Source organism: Scyliorhinus torazame, chromosome 7 (genome assembly GCF_047496885.1).
Source record: "Scyliorhinus torazame isolate Kashiwa2021f chromosome 7, sScyTor2.1, whole genome shotgun sequence".
NCBI classification, from domain to species: Eukaryota; Metazoa; Chordata; class Chondrichthyes; order Carcharhiniformes; family Scyliorhinidae; genus Scyliorhinus; species Scyliorhinus torazame.
Genome location: NC_092713.1, coordinates 302,686,704 through 302,707,333, shown reverse-complemented (window position 1 = coordinate 302,707,333; position 20,630 = coordinate 302,686,704). Strand labels below are relative to the sequence as shown.

General features: G+C 54.2%; 1 protein-coding gene across 1 annotated transcript in view; it reads left to right on the top strand.

Annotated features, from left to right (window-relative positions):
* Window positions 1-4,526: 4,526 nt before the first annotated feature.
* Window positions 4,527-20,630, top strand: part of LOC140427133 (RELT-like protein 2) — a 68,840-nt gene continuing 52,736 nt past the window's right edge. Inside the window, exon 1 of the mRNA XM_072512674.1 lies at window positions 4,527-4,809. The gene's annotated coding sequence lies outside the window, so the exon portion shown is untranslated. The remainder of the gene's footprint in view (window positions 4,810-20,630) is intronic.

Sequence of the window (20,630 nt, the reverse complement as noted above, 5' to 3'; positions counted from 1 at the left end):
TCTGACAGTGCAGCTCTCCCTTAGTACTGCTCCTCTGACAGTGCAGCACTCCCTCAGTACTGACCCTCTGACAGTGCAGCACTCCCTCAGTACTGACCCTCTGACAGTGCAGCTCTCCCCGAGTACTGCCCCTGCAACAGTGCAGCGCTCCCTCAGTACTGACCCTCTGACAGTGCAGCACTCCCTCAGTACTGACCCTCTGACAGTGCAGCACTCCCTCAGTACTGCCCCTCTGACAGTGCAGAACTCCCGCAGTACTGACCCTCTGACAGTGCAGCACTCCCTCAGTACTGACCCTCTGACAGTGCAGCACTCCCTCAGTACTGACCCTCTGACAGTGCAGCTCTCCCTTAGTACTGCTCCTCTGACAGTGCAACACTCCCTCAGTACTGACTCTCCGACAGTGCAGCGCTCCCTCAGTACTGCTCCTCTGACAGTGCAGCACTCCCTCAGTACTGACCCTCTGACAGTGCAGCACTCCCTCAGTACTGACCCTCTGACAGTGCAGCTCTCCCCGAGTACTGCCCCTGCAACAGTGCAGCGCTCCCTCAGTACTGACCCTCTGACAGTGCAGCACTCCCTCAGTACTGACCCTCTGACAGTGCAGAACTCCCGCAGTACTGACCCTCTGACAGTGCAGCACTCCCTCAGTACTGACCCTCTGACAGTGCAGCACTCCCTCAGTACTGACCCTCTGACAGTGCAGCACTCCCTCAGTACTGACCCTCTGACAGTGCAGCACTCCCTCAGTACTGACCCTCTGACAGTGTAGCACTCCCTCAGTACTGCCCCTCTGACAGTGCAGAACTCCCGCAGTGCTGACCCTCTGACAGTGCAGCACTCCCTCAGTACTGACCCTCTGACAGTGCAGCACTCCCTCAGTACTGACCCTCTGACAGTGCAGCGCTCCCTCAGTATTGACCCTCTGATAGTGCAGCACTCCCTCAGTACTGACCCTCTGACAGTGCAGCGCTCGCTCAGTACTGCCCCTGCAACAGTGCAGCACTCCCTCAGTACTGCCCCTCTGTGATGAATGTATTTCACCTAATGCATGAGCTGCCTGTACTGTCTGTATAATGATGTGACCCATGACCTGGAAGTCATGATACGGGCTACTTCCAGGTACTGTACTGGAACCCCGGTGGGCTCCGCCTCTGGCTCCGCCCTCACCGGGGCCATATATAGTCCGGCCATCTGTGGGTGGCACTCATTTGTACAGCCGACTCTGGCAGGCGAGTTCATGGATATTAAAGCCTAATGTTCGCTCGTTCTCACGGTCTCACGGTGAATTGACGGTATAACAATTTAATATCCATAGACAGCATCATGGAAGCCGCTCTAAAGCCAGATAAGCTCGAACTCAACGGTGCGCGTCGGAAGCCAAGGAGATCTTCGAACATTGGCTTTGCTGCTTCGAGGCCTTCCTCCACTCCTCCACAACGCCTCCCACTGAAACCCTCAAGCTGCGACTCCTCCACGCTCGGGTGAGCCATCGAATCTCCATGATGATCGAGAAAGCGGCCACGTACGAGGCGGCGGTCGCAACCCTCAAGGCGCATTTCGTGAAGCCTGTAAACGAGGTGTACACCCGACATCTTCTCACAACTCACCGTCAACGCGCTGAGGAATCGCTAGATGAGTACCTGGAAAAACTGATCCTACTCGCGAGGAACTGCAGCTACCGGGATGTGACGGCGGAGGAACACATGAACCTACAGATCCGGGACACCTTCGTGGCTGGGGTCCGATCGAACTACATCAGGCAGCGGTTGCTGGAAAACGGAACCACTGACCTGCGGGACATGGTAAAGCTAGCTACCTCGTTAGAGGTGGCCTACCAGAATCCGCAGACCCGGCGAACCCCTCCTGGACGCCATCGTCGCGTCCCCCGTCGGACCCAACTATGTCACGGGCCTGTACCGCGCGGCTGCCAATCCAGCCCAGGGAACCGCAGTGCTACTTCTGCAGTCAGGGTCAACACCCCCGGCAGCATTGCCCAGCCCGCACAGCGACATGCAGCGACTGAGGGAAAAAGGAACACTTCGCCAGAGTCTGTCTGGGCCGACCTAAAGCCCAGAAATCGAACACTCACCAGGCCCGACCCGTGGACTCACAGGCCCGCAGACCCCGCAACGTGGCTGTGTGCCTGCCTGGAACACCCCCTTCAGACGCATCATCAGCCTCGTGCGACTTGTGGGGGCTGCCATCTTGCCCGCCGGCTCCAACACCGACCGACACGTGCGTACAATGGGGGCGGCCATCTTGGTCACCATCTTCGACCCGGCCCGACACATACGACTCATGCGGGCCACCATTTTGTGACCACGACACCGCTAACCACGCTGGCTACCCACAGCTGGGCGCACTCACCCTCGACCAGTCGCAGCTGAAGCACTTGAAAAACTCAATGATGGTCGTCCGGGTCAACAGGCACGAGACCCCCTGCCTTTTCGACTCCGGGAGCACGGAAAGCTTTGTTCACCCTGACACGGCAAGGCGCTGCTCCCTTCCCATATACCCCGCATCGCAAACCATCTCATTTGCCTCCGGATCCCACTCGGTCCAGATCCGGGGGTACTGTATCGCTAACCTCGCGATGCAGGGCGCCTTGTACGCCCATTTTAAGTTGTACGTCCTCCCTCACCTCTGCGCCCCCCTACTGCTTGAATTAGACTTCCATTGCAGTCACCGAAGCCTGACCCCACAGTTCGGCGGACCCTTACCCCCCTCACGGTATGCAGCCTCCCGACCCTCAAGGTCTCCCCCCCTTCGCTCTTTGCGAACCTCACTCCCGACTGTAAGCCCATCGCCACCAGGAGCAGGCGGTACAGTTCCCAAGATATGGCTTTTATCAAGTCGGAGGTCCAGCGACTGTTGAGTGAAGGGATCATCAAGGCCAGCAACAGCCCCTGGAGAGCGCAACGGTGGTCGTCCGGACCAGGGAAAAGAACTGGATCGTTGTAGACTACAGCCAGACTATTAACCGGTTCACGCAACTGGATGCATACCCCCTCCCCCGCATAGCGGAGATGGTCAATCAGATCGCACAGTACCGGGTGTTCTCAACGGTTGGTCTGAAGTCGGCCTACCACCAGCTCCCAATCCACCCGGAACAATGCCACTACACTGCTTTTGAAGCAGCCGGCCGTCTGTTCCACTTCCTCAGGGTCCCCTTCAGCATCACTAACGGAGTCTCGGTCTTTCAGAAAACAATGGACTGAATGGTGGACCAGTACGGTTTGCGGGCTACATACCCGAACTTGGACAATGTCACCATCTGCGGCCATGATCAGCAGGACCATGACGCCAACCTTCAGAGGTTCCTCCAGGCCGCCCAATCCCTCAACCTCACGTACAACAAAGAGAAGTGCGTTTTCTGCACAACCCGGCTAGCCATCCTCGGCTATGTCGTGGAGAACGGAGTCCTAGGTCCCGACCCCGACCGTATGCGCCTCCTCACGGAACTCCCCCCTCCCCACAGCCTCAAGGCCCTCAAACGATGCTTGGGGCTGTTCTCCAACTACGCCCAGTGGGTCCCCAACTATGCGAACAAAGCCCACCCACTTATTCAAACCACCAGTTTCCCCCTGACGGATGAGGCCCGCTCGGCCTTCAGCCGCATCAAGGCCGACATCACCAAGGCCGCAATGCACGCGGTGGACGAGTCCGTCCCCTTTCAGGTAGAGAGCCATGCATCAGACGTCGCACTGGCCACCACGCTCTACCAGGTGGGCAGGCCAGTAGCATTCTTCTTTAGAACCCTCCACGCTTCCGAAGTCCGACACTCCTCGGTCGAGAAGGATGCACAAACCATAGTGGAAGCTGTGCGGCACTGGAGGCACTACCTAGCTGGTAGGAGGTTCACCCTCGTCATCGACAACGCACAACAGGGCAAAATAAAAAATGACAAATTCCTGACGTGGAGGAGCAAACTCTCCACCTACAATTACGATATCAGGTATCATCCTGGGAAGCTCAACGAGCCCCCAGATGCCAGCGCGCAAGATGACCGACTTCGGGCTATCCACGATGACCTCTGCCACCCGGGGATCACCCGGCTTCCCCACTTTATTAAGGCCCGCAATCTGCCCTTCTCCACCGAGGAGGTCAAGGCCATGACCAGGGACTGCCAAGTCTGCGCGGAGTGCAAACCGCACTTCTACCGGCCAGACAAGGCCCGCCTGGTAAAGGCCTCCCGGTCCTTTGAGCGCCTAAGTATGGACTTCAAAGGGCCCCTCCCCTCCACCAACCGTAATGTATATTTTCTAACCGTCGTCGATGAGTACTCCCGCTTCCCCTTCGCTGTCCCCTGCCCCGACATGACCTCGGCCACTGTGCTGAAGGCACTGCACAGCATCTTCACACTGTTCGGTTTCCCTGTTTACGTCCACAGTGTGGTAGTCTGTATTAAGGGTATTACGGTACCTATGTTGGAGGTACGTCGTATTAGAGGTTCCTTAGTAGAGCTCTGCCTGCTGGTCCCGCCCAGCAGGCCGGAGGAAAAGGTCTGTGCTTTCCCTGGCTGCAGCCATTCTGATACTGCGCAGCTGGGGCAGCATCTGTTGTAATAAAGCCTTCAATCTATCCCCCTCTACAATCTCGTTTCTGTGGTAATTGTTCGTGCATCATTTATTACACCAGATTTTAATGAATGGAGCTCCGCATCAAGCCGGAGTGTCGACAACTCAGCCCCCACGCGGCAAACTCAGCGGCTACTTTTAACACTGGCAGGCGTGTTTCAACAGCTACATCAGGACGGCCACGACTCCACCCTCGGAGGGCCAGAAACTGCAGATTCTCTACTCGAGGGTGAGCCCAGAAATCTTTACGCTCATCGAGGACGCGGCTGACGTCAAGGACGATATGACTGTTGAAAGGATGTGGTAAACAGCTGGTGTAGGAGGGAGGGTTTCCGTTATCTGGACCACTGGGAGCTCTTCCGGGGCAGGTGTGACCTATATAAGAAGGACGGGTTGCATCTAAACTGGAGAGGCATAAATATCCTGGCCGCGAGGTTTGCTAGTGTCACACGGGAAGGTTTAAACTAGTATGGCAGGGGGGTGGGCACGGGAGCAATAGGTCAGAAGGTGAGAGCATCGAGGGAGAACTAGGGAATAGGGACAGTGTGGCTCTGAGGCACAGCAGACAGGGAGAAGTTGCTGAACACAGCAGGTCTGGTGGCCTGAAGTGCATATGTTTTAATGCAAGAAGTATTACGGGTAAGGCAGATGAACTTAGAGCTTGGATTAGTACTTGGAACTATGATGTTGTTGCCATTACAGAGACCAGGTTGAGGGAAGGGCAGGATTGGCAGCTAAACGTTCCAGGATTTAGATGTTCCAGGTGGGATAGAGGGGGATGTAAAAGGGGTGGCGGAGTTGCGCTACTGGTTAGGGAGGATATCACAGCTGTACTACGGGAGGACACCTCAGAGGGCAGTGAGGTTATATGGGTAGAGATCAGGAATAAGAAGGGTGCAGTCACAATATTGGGGGTTTACCACAGGCCTCCCAACAGCCAGCGGGAGATAGAGGAGCAGATAGGTAGACAGATTTTGGAAAAGAGTAAAAACAACAGGGTTGTGGTGATGGGAGACTTCAACTTCCCCAATATTGACTGGGACTCACTTAGTGCCAGGGGCTTAGACGGGGCAGAGTTTGTAAGGAGCATCCAGGAGGTCTTCTTAAAACAATATGTAGACAGTCCAACTAGGGAAGGGGCGGTACTGGACCTGGTATTGGGGAATGAGCCCGGCCAGGTGGTAGAAGTTTCAGTAGGGGAGCATTTCGGGAACAGTGACCACAATTCAGTAAGTTTTAAAGTGCTGGTGGACAAGGATAAGAGTGGTCCTAGGGTGAATGTGCTAAATTGGGGGAAGGCTAATTATAACAATATTAGGCGGGAACTGAAGAACTTAGATTGTGGGCGGATGTTTGAGGGCAAATCAACATCTGACATGTGGGAGGCTTTCAAGTGTCAGTTGAAAGGAATTCAGGACCGGCATGTTCCTGTGAGGAAGAAGGATAAATACGGCAATTTTCGGGAACCTTGGATAACGAGAGATATTGTAGGCCTCGTCAAAAAGAAAAAGGAGGCATTTGTCAGGGCTAAAAGGCTGGGAACAGACGAAGCCTGTGTGGAATATAAGGAAAGTAGGAAGGAACTTAAGCAAGGAGTCAGGAGGGCTAGAAGGGGTCACGAAAAGTCATTGGCAAATAGGGTTAAGGAAAATCCCAAGGCTTTTTACATGTACATAAAAAGCAAGAGGGTAGCCAGGGAAAGGGTTGGCCCACTGAAGGATAGGCAAGGGAATCTATGTGTGGAGCCAGAGGAAATGGGCGAGGTACTAAATGAATACTTTGCATCAGTATTCACCAAAGAGAAGGAATTGGTAGATGTTGAGTCTGGAGAAGGGTGTGTAGATAGCCTGGGTCACATTGAGATCCAAAAAGACGAGGTGTTGGGCGTCTTAAAAAATATTAAGGTAGATAAGTCCCCAGGGCCTGATGGGATCTACCTCAGAATACTGAAAGAGGCTGGAGAGGAAATTGCTGAGGCCTTGACAGAAATCTTTGGATCCTCACTGTCTTCAGGTGATGTCCCGGGGGACTGGAGAATATCCTCTGTTCAAGAAGGGTAGCAAGGACAATCCAGGGAACTGCAGGCCAGTGAGCCTTACTTCAGTGGTAGGGAAATTACTGGAGAGAATTCTTCGAGACAGGATCTACTCCCATTTGGAAGCAAATGGACGTATTAGTGAGAGGCAGCATGGTTTTGTGAAGGGGAGGCCGTGTCTCACTAACTTGATAGAGTTTTTTGAGGAGGTCACAAAGATGATTGATGCAGGTAGGGCAGTGGATGTTGTCCATATGGACTTCAGTAAGGCCTTTGACAAGGTCCCTCATGGTAGACTAGTACAAAAGGTGAAGTCACACGGGATCAGGGGTGAGCTGGCAAGGTGGATACAGAACTGGCTAGGTCATAGAAGGCAGAGAGTAGCAATGGAAGGATGCTTTTCTAATTGGAGGGCTGTGACCAGTGGTGTTCCACAGGGATCAGTGCTGGGACCTTTGATCTTTGTAGTATATATAAATGCTTTGGAGGAAAATGTAACTGGTCTGATTAGTAAGTTTTCAGACAACACAAAGGTTAGTGGAATTGCGGATAGCAATGAGGACTGTCATAGGATACAGCAGGATTTAGATTGTTTGGAGACTTGGGCAGAGAGATGGCAGATGGAGTTTAATCCGGACAAATGTGAGGTAATGCATTTTGGAAGGTCTAATGCAGGTAGGGAATATACAGTGAATGGTAGAACCCTCAAGAGTATTGAAAGTCAGAGAGATCTAGGTGTACAGGTCCACAGGTCACTGAAAGGGGCAACACAGGTGGAGAAGGTAGTCAAGAAGGCAAAAGAACAAAGAACAAAGAACAAAGAAATGTACAGCACAGGAACAGGCCCTTCGGCCCTCCAAGCCCGCGCCGACCATACTGCCCGACTAAACTACAATCTTCTACACTTCCTGGGTCCGTATCCTTCTATTCCCATCCTATTCATATATTTGTCAAGATGCCCCTTAAATGTCCCTATCGTCCCTGCTTCCACTACCTCCTCCGGTAGCGAGTTCCAGGCACCCACTACCCTCTGCGTAAAAAACTTGCCTCGTACATCTACTCTAAACCTTGCCCCTCTCACCTTAAACCTATGCCCCCTAGTAATTGACCCCTCTACCCTGGGGAAAAGCCTCTGACTATCCACTCTGTCTATGCCCCTCATAATTTTGTAGACCTCTATCAGGTCGCCCCTGAACCTCCTTCGTTCCAGAGAGAACAAACAGAGTTTATTCAATCGCTCCTCATAGCTTATGCCCTCCATACCAGGCAACATTCTGGTAAATCTCTTCTGCACCCTCTCTAAAGCCTCCACATCCTTCTGGTAGTGTGGCGACCAGAATTGAACACTATACTCCAAGTGTGGCCTAACTAAGGTTCTATACAGCTGCAACATGACTTGCCAATTCTTATACTCAATGCCCCGTCCAATGAAGGCAAGCATGCCGTATGCCTTCTTGACTACCTTCTCCACCTGTGTTGCCCCTTTCAATGACCTGTGGACCTGTACTCCTAGATCTCTTTGACTTTCAATACTCTTGAGGGTTCTACCATTCACTGTATATTCCCTACCTGCATTAGCCCTTCCAAAATGCATTACCTCACATTTGTCCGGATTAAACTCCATCTGCCATCTCTCCGCCCAAGTCTCCAGACAGTCTAAATCCTGCTGTATCCTCAGACAGTCCTCATCGCTATCCGCAATTCCACCAACCTTTGTGTCGTCTGCAAACTTACTAATCAGACCAGTTACATTTTCCTCCAAATCATTTATATATACTACAAACAGCAAAGGTCCCAGCACTGATCCCTGTGGAACACCACTGGTCACAGCCCTCCAATTAGAAAAGCATCCCTCCATTGCTACCCTCTGCCTTCTATGGCCTAGCCAGTTCTGAATCCACCTTGCCAGCTCACCCCTGATCCCGTGTGACTTCACCTTTTGTACTAGTCTACCATGAGGGACCTTGTCAAAGGCCTTACTGAAGTCCATGTAGACAACATCCACTGCCCTACCTGCATCAATCATCTTAGTGACCTCCTCGAAAAACTCTATCAAGTTAGTGAGACACGACCTCCCCTTCACAAAACCGTGCTGCCTCTCACTAATACGTCCATTTGCTTCCAAATGGGAGTAGATCCTGTCTCGAAGAATTCTCTCCAGTAATTTCCCTACCACTGAAGTAAGGCTCACCGGCCTGTAGTTCCCGGGATTATCCTTGCTACCCTTCTTAAACAGAGGAACAACATTGGCTATTCTCCAGTCCTCCGGGACATCCCCTGAAGACAGCGAGGATCCAAAGATTTCTGTCAAGGCCTCAGCAATTTCCTCTCCAGCCTCCTTCAGTATTCTGGGGTAGATCCCATCAGGCCCTGGGGACTTATCTACCTTAATATTTTTTAAGACACCCAACACCTCGTCTTTTTGGATCACAATGTGACCCAGGCTATCTACACCCCCTTCTCCAGACTCAACATCTACCAATTCCTTCTCTTTGGTGAATACTGATGCAAAGTATTCATTTAGTACCTCGCCCATTTCCTCTGGCTCCACACCTAGATTCCCTTGCCTATCTTTCAGTGGGCCAACCCTTTCCCTGGCTACCCTCTTGCTTTTTATGTAAGTGTAAAAAGCCTTGGGATTTTCCTTAACCCTATTTGCCAATGACTTTTCATGACCCCTTCTAGCCCTCCTGACTCCTTGCTTAAGTTCCTTCCTACTTTCCTTATATGCCACACAGGCTTTGTCTGTTCCCAGCCTTTTAGCCCTGACAAATGCCTCCTTTTTCTTTTTGACGAGGCCTACAATATCACTCGTCATCCAAGGTTCCCGAAAATTGCCGTATTTATCTTTCTTCCTCACAGGAACATGCCTGTCCTGTATTCCCTTCAACTGACACTTGAAAGCCTCCCACATGTCAGATGTTGATTTGCCCTCAAACATCCGCCCCCAATCTATGTTCTTCAGTTCCCGCCTAATATTGTCATAATTAGCCTTCCCCCAATTTAGCACATTCATCCTCGGACCACTCTTATCCTTGTCCACCAGTACTTTAAAACTTACTGAATTGTGGTCACTGTTACCGAAATGCTCCCCTACTGAAACATCTACCACCTGGCCGGGCTCATTCCCCAATACCAGGTCCAGTACCGCCCCTTCCCTAGTTGGACTGTTTACATATTGTTTTAAGAAGCCCTCCTGGATGCTCCTTACAAACTCTGCCCCGTCTAAGCCCCTGGCACTAAGTGAGTCCCAGTCAATATTGGGGAAGTTGAAGTCTCCCATCACCACAACCCTGTTGTTTTTACTCTTTTCCAAAATCTGTCTACCTATCTGCTCCTCTATCTCCCGCTGGCTGTTGGGAGGCCTGTAGTATACCCCCAACATTGTGACTGCACCCTTCTTATTCCTGATCTCTACCCATATAGCCTCACTGCCCTCTGAGGTGTCCTCTCGCAGTATAGCTGTGATATTCTCCCGAACAAGTAGCGCAACTCCGCCTCCCCTTTTACATCCCCCTCTATCCCGCCTGAAACATCTAAATCCTGGAACGTTTAGCTGCCAATCCTGCCCTTCCCTCAACCAGGTCTCTGTAATGGCAATAACATCATAGTTCCAAGTAGTAATCCAAGCTCTAAGTTCATCTGCCTTACCCGTAATGCTCCTTGCATTAAAACATATGCACTTCAGGCCACCAGACCCGCTGTGTTCAGCAACTTTTCCCCGTCTGCTCTGCCTCAGAGCCACACTGTCCCTATTCCCTAGTTCTCCCTCAATGCTCTCACCTTCTGACCTATTGCTCCCGTACCCACCCCCCTGCCATTCTAGTTTAAACCCTCCCGTGTGACACTAGCAAACCTCGCGGCCAGGATATTTATGCCTCTCCGGTTTAGATGCAACCCGTCCATGCTTGCCTTCATTGGCCGGGGCATTGAGTATAAGAATTGGCAAGTCATGTTGCAGCTGTATAGAGCCTTAGTTAGGCTACACTTGGAGTATAGTGTTCAATTCTGGTCGCCACACCACCAGAAGGGTGTGGAGGCTTTAGAGAGGGTGCAGAAGAGATTTACCAGAATGTTGCCTGGTATGGAGGGCATTAGCTATGAGGAGCGGTTGAATAAACTCGGTTTGTTCTCACTGGAACGACGGAGGTTGAGGGGCGACCTGATAGAGGTCTACAAAATTATGAGGGGCATAGACAGAGTGGATAGTCAGAGGCTTTTCCCCAGGGTAGAGGGGTCAATTACTAGGGGGCATAGGTTTAAGGTGAGAGGGGCAAGGTTTAGAGTAGATGTACGAGGCAAGTTTTTTACACAGAGGGTAGTGGGTGCCTGGAACTCGCTACCGGAGGAGGTGGTGGAAGCAGGGACGACAGTGACATTTAAGGGGCATCTTGATAAATACATGAATAGGATGGGAATAGAGGGATACGGACCCAGGAAATGTAGACGATTGTAGTTTAGTCGGGCAGCATGGTCGGCACGGGCTTGGAGGGCCGAAGGGCCTGTTCCTGTGCTGTACATTTCTTTGTTCTTTGTTGTTCTTTGTAAACCACTGTTGCACCTATATTAGGTGATGTAAGGTAGGACCTGTACTACAGGTCCGCCGGTAGTCCCTGCCTGCTGGCTCCGCCCAGTAGGCGGAGTATAAATATGCGTGTCCTCTATTCAGCAGCCATTTCGCCAGCTGCTGTGGGAGGCCACACATCTTAGAGCAATAAAGCCTCAGTTGTATCCAACTCTAGTCTTTGTTCAATTGATCATGCCTCAATTTATTGCTCTAAGATTTTCTAAAAGATGGACCTCCGTATCAAGCCAGATTGCCTGCAGCTGGATCCGCAATCAAGCGACGCCAAAAAGGACTTTAATCACTGGCTAGCTTGCTTCGAGGCGTATATCAATTCAGCGACCACCCCTGTTCCGGAGGCTCAGAAGATACAGATCCTGTACTCAAGGTTGAGCTCCAACGTGTTTCCACTGATCCAGGACGCCCCAAACTACGCCGACGCCATGGCGCATCTCAAAGAAAACAACGCACAGAAGATGAACACGCTCTTCGCCAGGCACGTACTCGCCACTCACTCGCAACTCACTGGTGAGTCCATAGAAGACTTCTGGCGGCCCCTAATCCCACTCGTCCGGGACTGTGACTGTCAGGCCGTTACGGCCAATGAATATTCAAACCTCCTTATGCGGGATGCGTTTGTTACGGGGATTGGGTCAGACCTCATACGCCAATGACTGTTAGAAGGGGCCACGCTCGATCTAGCTGAGACAAAGAAGCTAGCGCTCTCTATGACGGTCGCCTCGCCCAACAGTCAGGCCTACTCCCCCAGCCGTGTGGCCCACCCCTCCTAAACATCGTGGACCCCACAGACGGCCGCCGCAGAGGGGGTCTTACCCAGTCAGTACGCCTGCGCCACAGGGCAGCCCGTGCACCCCGGGGTCCCCAATGTTACTTCTGCGACCAGCAGAAACACCCTCGCCATCGCTGCCCGGCCTGTGCGGCCCTTTGCAAGGCTTGCGGCAAAAAGGGCCACTTCGCCGCGGTGTGCCAGGCCTGCACAGTCGCCGCTATCGCCCCCACCCCCCTAGTCTACACACAATGGGCGCCGCCATCTTCATCTCCCCGGGCCACGCGCTGCCAGTAGGCGCCGCCATCTTCTCCCCCTCAGTCCACGTGCGGCCCATGGGTGCCGCCATCTTGTCCAACCCCCGCAACGTGCGGCCCATGGGCGCCGCCATTTTGTCCCCCGCAGGATCTTCAGGCGCCGCCACCTTATCTCCCCACAGGGCATGGACACCGACAGCATTCCAGGACCTGGGCCCCCCAGACTCCCCATCATCCGACGCCAGCGACGACTGACCACGACTCGCCTCAGTGACGATGGACCAGTCTCGTCCGCACAACCTGGCCACCGCATCGGCCAGCGTGAAAATCAACGGCCACGTGACCTCTTGCCTGCTGGACTCCGGGAGCACCGAAAGCTTCATACACCCGGATACGATAAGGCGCTGCTCCCTCGCGGTACACCCCGCCAACCAAAGAATCTCCCTGGCCTCTGGATCCCATTCCGTCCCGATCCGGGGGTTCTGCACGGTCACTCTCACGGTCCAGGGCGTAGAATTCAGCGGCTTCCGCCTCTACGTCCTCCCTAACCTCTGCGCTGCTCTACTACTAGGCCTGGACTTCCAGTGCAATCTCCAGAGCCTAACCCTCCAATTCGGTGGACCCCTACCATCCCTCACTGTGTGCGGCCTCACGACCCTAAAGGTCGATCCGCCTTCTCTCTTCACAAATCTAAGCCCCGGATTGCAAACCCGTCGCCACCAGGAGCAGAAGGTACAGCACCCAGGACAGGACCTTCATCAGGTCCAAGGTCCAGCGGTGCTTCGGGAAGGCATCATCGAGGCCAGCAACAGCCCTGGAGAGCCCAAGTGGTAGTCGTTAAAACTGGAGAGAAACACAGAATGGTAATGGACTACAGCCAGACCATCAATCGGTACATGCAGCTTGACGCGTACCCCATCCCACGCATATCTGATATGGTCAATCAGATTGCACAGTACCGGGTCTTCTCAGCGGTAGACCTCAAATCAGCCTACCCATTCGTAAATCGGACCGTCCATACACTGCCTTCGAGGCGGACGGTCATCTCTATCACTTCCTCAGGGTTCCCTTCGGCGTCACTAACAGGGTCTCGGTCTTCCAAAGGGAGATGGTCCGAATGGTCGACCGGTACGGTTTGCGGGCCACCTTCCCGTACCTAGACAATGTCACCATCTGCGGCCATGACCAGCAGGACCACGATGCCAACCTTGCCAAATTTCTCCACACCGCCACTCTCCTCAACCTCACCTACAACAAGGAGAGTGCGTGTTTAGCACGACCATACTTGGCTATGTGGTCCAGAACGGAGTTCTGGGGCCTGATCCCGACCGCATGCGCCCCCTCATGGAGCTCCCCCTTCCCCACTGCCCCAAGGCCCTCAAACGCTGCCTGGGGTTCTTCTCGTACTACGCCCAGTGGGTCCCAAACTATGCGGACAAGGCCCGCCCACTCATCCACTCCACACACTTCCCCTGGCGGCCGAGGCACAACAGGCCTTCGCCCGTATCAGAGCCGATATCGCCAAGGCCGGGATTCACGCAGTAGACGAGACACTGCCCTTTCAAGTAGAGAGCGATGCATCGGACGTCGCCCTAGCCGCCACCCTCAATCAGGCAGACTAGACCCATGGCATTCTTCTCCCGCACACTTCATGCCTCAGAAATTCGGCACTCATCCGTCGAAAAAGAGGCCCAAGCTATTGTTGAGGCTGTGCGGCATTGGAGGCATTACCTGGCCGGTAAGAGATTCACTCTCCTCACTGACCAACGGTCGGTAGCCTTCATGTTCAATAACACACAGCGGGGCAAGATCAAAAACGATAAAATCTTGAGGTGGAGGATCGAGCTCTCCACCTATAATTACGAGATTTTGTATCGCCCCGGTAAGCTCAACGAGCCCCCCGATGCCCTATCCCGAGGTACATGTGCCAGCGCACAAGTAGACCGACTCCAGGTGCTGAACGACAGCCTTTGTCACCCGGGAGTCACACATTTTGTCAAGGCTCGCAATCTGCCCTACTCTGTCGAGGAAGTATGGACAATCACCAGAGACTGCCAGGTCTGCGCGGAGTGCAAGCCGCACTTCTACCGGCCGGACCGTGCGCGCCTGGTGAAGGCATCCCGCCCCTTTGAACTCCTCAGCGTGGATTTCAAAGGGCCCCTCCCCTCCACCGACTGAAACACGTATATTCTCAGTGTGGTCGATGAGTACTCCAGATTCCCCTTCGCCATCTCATGCCCTGATATGACGTCTGCCACCGTCATCAAAGCCCTAAACACTATCTTTGCTCTGTTCGGTTTCCCCGCCTACATCCACAGTGACAGGGGATCCTCATTCATGAGCGATGAGCTGCGTCAGTTCCTTGCTCAGCAGGGGTATCGCCTCCAGCAGGCCGACCAGCTATAACCCCCGGGGAAACGAGCAGGTCGAGAGGGAGAATGGGACGGTATGGAGGGCCGTCCAACTGGCCCTACGGTCCAGAAACCTCCCAGCCTCTCGCTGGCAGGGGGTCCTCCCTGATGCACTCCACTCCATTCAGTCACTGCTGTGCACCGCTACGAATAACACACCCCATGAACGCTTTCTGCCTTCCCCAGGAAGTCCGCATCCGAGGTGTCGCTCCCGACTTGGCTCGCGGCTCCAGGACTAGTCCTGCTCCGTAGGCACGTCCAACTCAACAAGGCGGACCCATTGATGGAGAGGGTGCAATTGCTCCATGCAAACCCCCAGTGTGCCTACGCGGCGTACCCCAACGGCCAACAGGATACTGTCTCCCTCAGGGACCTGGCACCAGCAGGTTCCACACACACACACCCCTCCGGCCCTGTGCCACCCTCCCCTCCCCCGGCGCTCCCAGCATTAACCCCACCAGGACCATCCGTCCTTACCCTGACCACGCCCGAGGAGGAAGAGGATTTCGGCACGCTCCCGGAGTCACCAAACATCGGGCCAACATCAACATCGCCGCCACCACTACGTCGCTCCCAGCGGAACATCAAGGCACCAGACCGGTTAAACCTCTAACTGGTCTGCTAGACTTCAAAAGACATTTTTTTTCTGCTCCAATATTGTAAATATAGATTCATTGCTGTATATAGTTCTCCACCACCCCTGCCGGACTCAATTTTAACAGGTGAATGTGGTAAACCACTGTTGCACCTGTATTAGGTGATGTAAGGTAGGACCTGTACTACAGGTTCGCCGGTAGTCCCTGCCTGTTGGCTCCGCCCAGTATGCGGAATATAAATATGCGTGTCCTTCCATTCAGCAGCCATTTTGCCAGCTGCTGTGGGAGGCCACACATCTTAGAGCAATAAAGCCTCAGTTGTATCAAACTCTAGTCTTTGTTCAATTGATCGTGCCTCAAAGGACACTATATTTGCCCAGTGAATCAGGTGTACACCCGACATCTTCTGGCCACCAGATGACAAATTCCGGGGGAATGGCTGGATGTCTTCTACCGGGCATTATTAGTCCTAGGTAGGAACTGTAACTGCCAGCAAGTTTCGGCTAGCGACCACACCGAACTTTTAATCCGAGACGCTTTTGTTACTGGCATGCCGTCCACGCAGATCCGCCAGCGGCTGCTAGAAGGGGATACGCTGAGTCTCGGGGATGCACGGAAACTCGCCAGCTCTTTAGAAGTCGCCGCCCGTAATGCCCAGGCTTATGCCCCCGACCGCGCATGGACAGCGTGGACCCCATCCGAGGCCGACTCTAACGCATCCCCCAATTCGCCACAAGGGTGTGCCGTGCGGCAGCCAGTCAACCCCGGGGGGCCAAGATACTACTTTTGCGGGCAAGCCAAACACCCCCGGCAATGCTGCCCGGCCCGATCCGCAATGTGCAAGGGTTGCAGTAAAAAGGGGCACTTCGTGGCGGTATGCCAGGCCCGGTCGGTCGCCGCTGTCTCCGCAGGTGACCCGGGCCCACCGCCATCCCCCTACCCGCAAGCCACGTGCGGCCCGTGGGCGCCGCCATCTTTGATCCCACAGGCTGCCGCCATCTTGGATGACGTCTCAGGACCCCGACTCGGATGGCCGTGTATCGCCTGATGAGACCTCCCAGCATCTGCCGCAACTCGCCTCGGTTACACTGGACCAGTCTCGGCCCCGAAATCTCACGACCGCAACGGCGACGGTACACATTAACGGGCACAAGACGTCCTGCCTGTTCGACTCTGGGAGCACGGAGAGCTTTATTCACCCCACTACGGTAAGGCGCTGCTCCCTCGCGATACACCCTGTTAAACAAAAAATCTCCCTGGCCTCCGGGTCCCACATGTAGAAATCCGGGGGTACTGTGTAGCAAATCTCACCGTCCAGGGTGTAGAGTTTAGCAACTTCCGGCTCTACATCCTCCCTCACCTCTGCGCTGCCGCACTCCTGGGCTTGGACTTCCAATGCAACCTCCAGAGTTTAACCTTTTAATTTGGCGGCCCTATACCCCCTCTCACTGTCTGCAGCCTTCCGACCCTCAAGGTGACCCACCTTCCCTGTTTGCGAACCTCACCCCGGATTGCAAACCCGTCGCCACCAGGAACAGACGGTACAGTGCCCAGGACTGGACCCTTATCAGGTCGGAAGTCCAAAGGTTACTGAAGGAAGGCATTATCGAGGCTAGCAACAGCCCTTGGAAAGCTCAAGTGGTGGTTGTAAAGACCGGGGAGAAGCACAGGATGGTCATCGATTATAATCAGACCATCAACCGGTATACACAGCTCGACACGTACCCCCTTCCCCGCATATCTGATATGGTCAATCAGATTGCACAATGCAAGGTCTTTTCCACTGTGGACCTCCAATCCGCATACCACCAGCTCCCCATTCGCCCGGACGACCGCAAGTACACTGCATTCAAAGCAGATGGGCGGCTCTACCATTTCCTTAGGGTTCCCTTCGGTGTCACTAATGGGGTCTCGGTCTTCCAACGGGAGGTGGACCGAATGGTTGACCGGTAAGGTTTGCGGGCCACGTTTCCGTACCTAGACAACGTCACCATCTGCGGCCATGATCAGCAGGACCACGATCCAACCTCCGCAAATTCCTCCATACCGCCAAACTCCTTAACCTGACTTATAACAAGGAGAAATGTGTATTTAGCACCGATCGCCTAGCCATCCTTGGCTATGTGGTGCACAATGGAGTAATAGGCCCCAACCCCGAACGCATGCGACCTCTCATGGAATTTCCCCTCCCCCACTGCTCCAAGGCCCTGAAACGATACCTGTTTTTTTTTTCACATTACGCCCAGTGGGTCCCCAACTATGCGGACAAGGCCCGTCCACTAATTCCATCCACGGCCTTCCCCCTGTCGGCAGAGGCTCGCCAGGCCTTCAGTCGCATAAAGGCAGACATCGCAAAGGCCACGATGCACGCTGTTGATGAGTCCCTCCCCTTTCAGGTCGAGAGCGACGCATCAGGCGTAGCTCTGGCTGCCACCCTCAACCAAGCGGGCAGGCCCGTAGCTTTCTTTTCCCACACCCTCCATGCCACTGAAATCCGTCATTCCTCCGTCGAAAAGGAGGCCCAGGCCATCATAGCAGCTGTGCGGCATTGGAGGCATTACCTGGCCAGCAGGAGATTCATGCTCCTCACTGACCAACGGTCAGTAGCTTTCATGTTCAATAATACACAGCGGGGCAAGATCAAAAAAGATAAGATCTTACGGTGGAGGATTGAGCTCTCTACCTAAACTATGAGATCTTGTATCGTCCCAGGAAGCTCAACGAGGCTCCTGATGCCCTATCCCGCGGCACATGTGCCAGTGCACAAGTGGACCGACTCAGGACCCTACACGATGACCTCTGCCACCCGGGGATCACACGTTTCTTTCACTTCACCAAAACCCGCAACCTGCCCTACTCCATCGAGGAGGTCAGGACCGTCACCAGAAATTGCCAAATCTGCGTGGAGTGCAAGTCACCGGCCAGAAAAAGCACATCTGGTGAAGGCTTCCCGCCCCTTTGAGCGCCTCAGCATGGACTTCAAAGGACCTCTCCCCTCCACCGACCGCAACACGTACTTTTTGAACGTGATTGATGAATACTCTCGGTTCCCTTTTGTTATCCCCTGTCCCAACATGACTGCTGCCACTGTCATTAAAGCCCTCCACAACATTTTTACCCTGTTCGGTTTCCCCGCCTACATCCACAGCGATAGGGGGTCCTCCTTCATGAGCGACGAGCTGCGTCAATTCCTGCTCAGCAAGGGAATTGCCTCAAGCAGGACGACCAGTTACAACCCCCCCTGTGTACCACGACCAACGAAACACTTCATGAATGTCTCCTTGTCTTCCCTAGGAAGTCCTCCTCCGGGATCTCGCTCCCAACATGGCTGGCAGCTCCCGGACCTGTCCTGCTCCGCAAACACGCGCGGACCCACAAGTCGGACCCGTTGGTCGAGAGGGTCCACCTTCTCCATGCTAACCCGCAGTACGCCTACGTGGCACACCCCGATGGCCGACAAGACACAGAATCCCTCCGGGATCTGGCACCCGCTGGATCCCCACGCACGGCCCCCTCACCAACCCCACCCACCCTCCCACCAGCGCACCTCACCGCAGCCCCCTGCCCAGCAGGATCCGTCCTCCCACTGGTCCCACCCGGAGGTGATGAAGCTGAGGACGACACGCTCCCGGAGTCACGGATACCCGAGCCGGCGCCTGCATCACTGCCGACACTGCGACGATCACAAAGGACAACCAAGACCCCCGATCGACTGATAGCTTCAGTATAATCGTTAAATGTAACTGTAAATAACTGCAACTTGTGTAACTGTAAATACTGTACCACCAACTGGTACCGTTATGATAGCTACCACTGTACAATGCCTTGCCACCATCCCCGCCGGACTCTTTTTTTAACAGGGGGTGAATGTGGTAATCTGTATTAAGGGTCCCGCCCAGCAGGCTGGAGGATAAAGGTCTGTGCTTTCCCTGGCTGCAGCCATTCTGATACTGCGCTGCTGGGGCAGCATCTGTTGTAATAAAGCCTTCAATCTATCCCCCTCTACAATCTCGCTTCTGTGGTAATTGATCGTGCATCACACAGCGACCGGGGCACATCATTTTGAGCGATGAGCTGCGTTAGTACCTGCTCAGCAAAGGCATCGCCTCGAGCAGGACTACGAGCTACAACCCGCAGGGAAACGGGCAGGTGGAGAGGGAGAACGCGACGGTATGGAAGGCCGTTCTTCTGGCCCTCAGGTCCAAAGGTCTCCCAATCCCCCGTTGGCAGGAGGTCCTCCCCGACGCCCTCCACTCCATTAGATCACTCTGCAAAGCCACGAACGAGACCCCTCACGATCGTTTGTTTATCTTCCCTAGGAAGTCGATCTCCGGGGTCTCGCTTCCATCCTGGCTGACAACTCCGGGACCTGTCCTTCTCCGGAGGCAGATGAGGAGCCATAAGACCGGCCCCCTGGTCGAGAGGGTCCAGCTGCTGCACGCCAGCCCCCAGTACTCCTACATCGCGCACCAGGACGGACGGCACGATACGGTCTCCCTACGAGATCTGGCACCAGCTGGTTCCCCTGCCAACGCGCACCCCTCCCCGCTGCCTACAGCCACCCCCTGTGCCCCTTACGCCCCCCCCCCCGGGTCTCCTGTCTTTGCCCTCACCAGCACTGCTGCCACCCGCCACCCCCTTGCCTACCCACACCCCCCAACCGTCTCCGACACGCTGGACTAAGGCTCAAGCTCCAGACGCGACGCCCCCGGAGTCATCATTGGCAACGACCGCGCCCACCACATCACCAGAGCTGAGGAGGTCTAAAAGAACGAGTCGGCCTCCAGACAGACTGCATCTCTAATGACCCCACGTCATCCCCACTGAACTTGATTTTTTTAACAGGGGGTGAAGGTGGTGAATGTATTTCACCTAATGCATGAGTTGACTGTACTGCCTGTATAATGATGTGACCCATGACCTGGAAGTCACGATACGGGCTACTTCCAGGTACTGTACTGGAACCCCGGTGGGCTCCACCTCTGGCTCCGCCCTAACCGGGGCCATATATAGTCCGGCCACCTGTGGGTGGCACTCATTTGTACAGCCGACTCTGGCAGACGAGTTCATGGATATTAAAGCCTAATGTTCGCTCGTTCTCACGGTCTCACAGTGAATTGACGGTATAACACCCTCTGACAGTGCAGCTCTCCCTCAGTACTGCCCCTGTAACAATGCAGCACTCCCTTAGTACTGACCGTCTGACAGTGCAGCACTCCCTCAGTAATGTCCCTGCAACAGTGCAGCACTCCCTCAGTACTGCCCCTCTGACAGTGCAGCACTACCTCAGTACTGCCCCTCTGACAGTGCAGCACCCCCTCACCCAGTACTGTTATGGGCCAGGGTTTAGAGAACCGCAAAGTGTATCATGGAGTTCACCTGACCTACAACTTTTGATAG